We start from the raw sequence: 5,473 nt of genomic DNA, 5'->3' as shown, positions 1-5,473 counted from the left end.
AGGATGCTTTTACTGGCTACTCCTGACAGACAGATTACATTTGTCCCTTTGTATTTATTTTTCTATTAAGAAAATTTGACATCAAAATATACTATCCTCAAAAATGGAAGTCTGTTTTTACGTTTATGTAGCCATCTTTCATGATTTTGCTTCCAGGAACCCATCTATATGTAGGAAATTTTGTTACTTTGACTAGCCTGCTGCTCTCTGTCAACCATCGTATGTGTCTTTTAATTAAGTAGAAAAGAGATCTTAAAAGCTCACATAAGCCCAGGAAACTCTATTTCTGGCTGACAGCAATGTCTCCTCATTTGCTAGCAAAAGCACAGATTGACAGAATAGAATAGATCAAGAAAATTGATCGTTACTCATATGTTGGATTGAGTCAATATATGTAAATCCATCCCTGTTGCTGGCAGGCCCTGAGATGCCTGCCATGCAGAACAGACATAGTTACAGGCTGTTTTCTAGTCCAAATGCCAGCCTTTTGCTTTAATGCAGCAAAACTACAGTTATGTACTCGGAAAGCTCTTTTGTATTCATAACAACTACAGTTTGAATGTGGTTCAGGACAGAGAAACTATATTTACGAGCCACCATCTCTTCCGAGTCAATACAATTTGCAGTAAATACAGTTTAAGTTAGAGCTATGGTATAGATGCTCTGGGAATTTTCTTTGTGGTTTTACTACATTTTTTGGAAGCATTTTAAATGTTCACTGCTTTCAAATTCATTTCTTTAAAGTGAACAGCCTCACATGGCTGTTGTGAAGATCAAGTGAAATAATAGATATAAAAAAATGCTTTGAAAAAAATTAAAAGCATTATGCAAATGGTAGATTATTATTTCTTTTTGTCTCAAGGTTCTTTTATTTAAGGGCAATGTTCTCTAGTTATCCCAGGGCCTGTTTTAATCTTGATTTAAAATAGCTGAATATTCAAAGTAGCAGTGCCTGAAACAGAAGGCCTAGGAACATAAAATGCACATTATGTATTTAGATATCCCTTAATATCTTCTCAGAAAGGAATGATTGTGAACCTCACAGTATCAAAGAAGAGTCGTGTTTCTTTCCTCAGGAGTGGGATTCAATGGTATGTGAATTTGAGTCTTTCAAGACCTCTTATGTAATTGCTACCTTCTTTCCCCAGCCTAAATAACCCATTTAAAAGCTAAAGACAGGATCCTCTCCATGCGGTAAATTGCAGGAGGACCATAGTTCATAAACAAATATATGTAACCATCATTCAGGCTGACTTAGCACTCTCATAATATATGGCGGCAATCACACGAAAAGCCCTTCTGAAGACAGTGGAGTCTGAGTGATGGGGCTTGGGGTCTGCTGGAACTTCATGAGAGATGCCGCAGACATAGCCCATCAGTCTATTTCCACCCATTCTAGTCACTGCCAACAACACAGGGTCTCTCTGTCAAGTTCAATTACCCTAGAAGTGGTAAATGCCTCAATTACCCTGGGCAAGTGGCCAGAAAAGTTTGCAGGGACCGAATTACATGTGGGAGTGAGAAGGTATTTTAAAGATCTCTCATGTTGTCTTCTCATTACAGATGGTTCTCACCCCATCATTTTATCTCCCTGGTGTTGGCACTGTCTCTGACCTGACTCGTGCCTTCCCCATCCACCTAGAAATGTGCTCAGATCTCCCCTGTTCTTAACTTTGCTGGCCTTTTTGGTGCATTCCTAAACTTTTTGAAGTGTTTACCACTTCCATGTCAAGATCTCTGGTGGAGTTTGTTATAATGTAATTTCTCCTTCTACTGTGCTACAGTTGCTTTCTTAGAAACCATTAGTAACTTCCTAATCACAATGGTATTTTCTCATTTGGTATTCTATTTATCTTTCTGTAACTGTGGCCCTCTGGATCACACTCTTCCTTTTGCATTTTACCCAACCCCTTGCCTTTGGTGACTTTGCCTTCCTCCTTATCTCCTTGTCACCTTCCGCCTATAGGCACTCCCCAAATTGCTGATCTTATCAGCCCTCCCTTCTTTCCTCCTGTCTTAGTCTGTTGTGTGCTGCTGTAACAGAATTCCTGAGACTGCATGATTTATAAAGAACAGAGATTTCTTTCTTGCAGTTCTGGAGGCTGGGAAGTCCAAGGTTGAGGACTCCTCATCTGATGGGGTCCTTCTTGCAGCATCATTCCACGGTGGAAGGCAGAAGGGCAAGAGAGTGTGCGTGAGAGAGAGTGAGAGATGGCACTTGTATCCTCAAGCCCTTTCATAACTGGCATTAATCCATTCATGAGGGTGGATCCCTCATGCACTAAACACTTTCCGTTAGTCTTCATCTTTCACACTATTGCACTGGGGATTAAGTTTCCAGCACATGTTATTAGGGGGACATATTCAAATCACAGTACATTGCAGTCTCTTTCTCAGTGGACTCATTTGCATGGCAACAGTGGCTCCTACTGTCTGAGTAGCTGAGTCTCCAAGCTACCCTTCTGGCGTTGGCCTTTCCAGCACATTTCAGGTGTGTTTTTCTCATTGTCTGGTGGCCACAGCTCTCTCAAATTTCATGTACTCAAAGCTCAAATCATCTCACTCCCAGAAGACAGATCCTTTCCTAAATTTTCATTTTTCTTTCATCTTCATTTTCATTCTCTATCAATTCTTTCCCTAATAATCCAATCTGGGAAATTTTGACTATTTCTCGACCCTCTTCCTCTTCATCCTATACCTACATTCTATCTCCTTAATATTTGCTTAGAATAAAATAATTACAAAGTTTTTAGTATCAAATACTAGCTAGTTATTTAGCTGAGCCTGGAAGTACCATTATATCATTTTTTAAACTTTTTATTAGGGAAAATTTCAAATATATACAAAATAAGAGAATATAGTAAAATGAACTTTCACAGCCTAACTTCAACAATTGCTACCTCAGAACCTTTCTCCTTTCTCCTATATTTCCACCACCACCACCCTGAAATATTTTAAAGGAAATCCCAGCAATCATATCATTTTATCTACAAATATTTTAGTATATGTGACAGTTAATTTTATGTGTCAACTTGACTGGACGACGGGATGCCCAGATAGTTAAACATTATTTCTGGGTGTGTCTGTTAGAATGTTAGAAATTAGCATTTGAATCTATAGACTGAGTAAAGCAAATTGCCCTCCCAGTCACTCAGTCCACTGAGGGACTGAAGAGAACACAAAGCAGAGGGAGGGTGGGTTCGCTCTCTGCCGACTGTTTGAGCTAGGGCATTGGTCTTCTCCTGCCTCAGTGCCCCTCATTCTCAGATCTTTAGACTTGAACTGAATCTGCATCATCAGTTCTCTGCCTTCCAGGCCTTTATATGTAGCATGCGGCTTCCTGATTCTTTAGCTTGTAGGAGGAAGATCATGGGACTTCTCAGCCTTGATAATTGTGAGTCAACACCTTATAATAAATCTTTCTAGAAATAAATACATAATATATAAAACATATCTATGTATATATATCTTATTAACTCTGTTTCTTTGGAGAACTTTAACTAATACGATATCTCTAAAAGACTAAGACTCTTCAAAATAAATCACTATATAAATGACCTAAAAATAATGATTTCTTAATGCCATATCTAGTTGGCAGTTTTCATATTCCCTGATTGTCTTAAAAATGTTTTTTGAGGGGATAGACAAATAAGGTTCATACTGTAATTCATTGATATATGCTCTACATCTCTTTTAATCACTAGGTCTCCTTCATGCCTTTTATTTTTCTTGATCCTTTTGTTATTGTTGAAGAAACTGGGAAATTTGTTCTGTAGAGTTTACTTCAATCTGACTTTTACTGATTGCATCCCCTTGGTATTACTGAATATCCTCCTCTGTAACTCTGTATTTCTTGTGATTTGGTAGCTAGATCTAGCAGTTTGACCAGATTTATTTGGTAAGAATACAGGTGTTCTTGTATACCTCCATCAGAAAACACATAGTATCTTATTGTCCCACTTTTTGTAATGTTATTAGCCACTAATGATCATTGATTAGATTCATTAATCCACTAGGACTTGTAAAACAGTGATATTCTAATGATCTCATTTCTTCTTAGTATATTAGTTGGAATACTTCAGTAAAGAGAAGTTTTCCTTCATCAACTATTTGGTTGCCCTAAGATACAGGCCATAGAGAAATGATTGGATAACTACATTGTTTCCCTTTATTTATTGGTTTATAAAATAATGAATTTGTTTACTAGCATCCTTTAAAATTGAGCAATAAGTTTGTTTGTATGTTTATATATCTATGAACTCATGGAATTAATCTTATCTGAAGTGTTTGAATCCATTACAATTATCCTTTCTGGGATAATTATTCCATGTTTGACCACTGCAAGCCTCTTCAAGTAGGCAACTGAGTCTTTTTGACACAATCATAGTCACCTCTGATAGCTTCCTTGCTCTCTGGTACATCTCAGGCTCATTATACACATTTCCTGTTTCAGACATGGAACTATCCAAATCCAAGGAGTAGAAAATACTACTTCAAGTCTACAACCTGCACGCCAGATATGCTTGTTACTAATAATTGGTTTACTGTTTCCAGGCCTTTTCAGTGAGCAAAACTAGCAACCAACTTTCATATAGTTTCCCTATTCCTCATTTCCCCATTTTAAAAATAGTTGTGTTATCTACATTGTCAGAACTTGTAGACATTACATACTAGACTGTCTCCTTTATAGGTGTCCTTTATAGATTTTTTGGTCTTAATTATATAGGTAAATTTATATTTAATGCTCTCTACCCATGCTTATGATAAATTTGGTTTTCTGAAGCTCATTTTTTTAGTACAGGGATTCTTCTTAATTTTAAATCTTTTATGGACCAATACTTTTATAAAATATGATGAAAACAAATTACTAGAGAAGTGATTCATGTGCTTGGATGTCAAGGCAATGTCAAAGTGCCATAAAAGTTTCAAAATGCTTACTCTTAAATTCTGTTCTTATTTCATTGTGGTTTGGTGGATTCCTGAGGAAAGCCACATGAGAACAATATTCTCTGTGTTTTTGCATGTTTACATCAGTTGACCATAGATTATTGCACTTAAAGGTCAGTTTGGCTGAACATAAGATTCTTGGCTCACATTTTCTTTCCACTGATGTCTTAAATATGTTACTATAATTCCTCTGGTCTTAAAAGTGTGTCTGTGAAAAATTCTGATGGCAATCTCATTTTCTTTCTATTGATCTTTTTGGTGTGATGTCCAAAGGATGTTTTCTTTAAAGGATGGTATTGGCCATTATGGATTAATTTTGCAATCCTCTTAATATGTAATTTCAAATTATGTTTTATTTAAGGAAAGTTTGGATTTATAATTTCTCTTTAGGGTATCCTAATATGTAATAGAGATTACAAAATTTGTTATGTCATGGAAACCTAGCAGTCTGTTGAAACCAATGCACTCTTTCTCAGAATAGTATTTTTAGAGGCACACAATAGAATATATAGCATTTCAAAGGAAA

Source organism: Lemur catta, chromosome 14 (genome assembly GCF_020740605.2).
Source record: "Lemur catta isolate mLemCat1 chromosome 14, mLemCat1.pri, whole genome shotgun sequence".
Taxonomy (NCBI): domain Eukaryota; kingdom Metazoa; phylum Chordata; class Mammalia; order Primates; family Lemuridae; genus Lemur; species Lemur catta.
The sequence above is the reverse complement of the archived record's forward strand: the minus strand, read 5'-3'. Positions refer to the sequence as shown.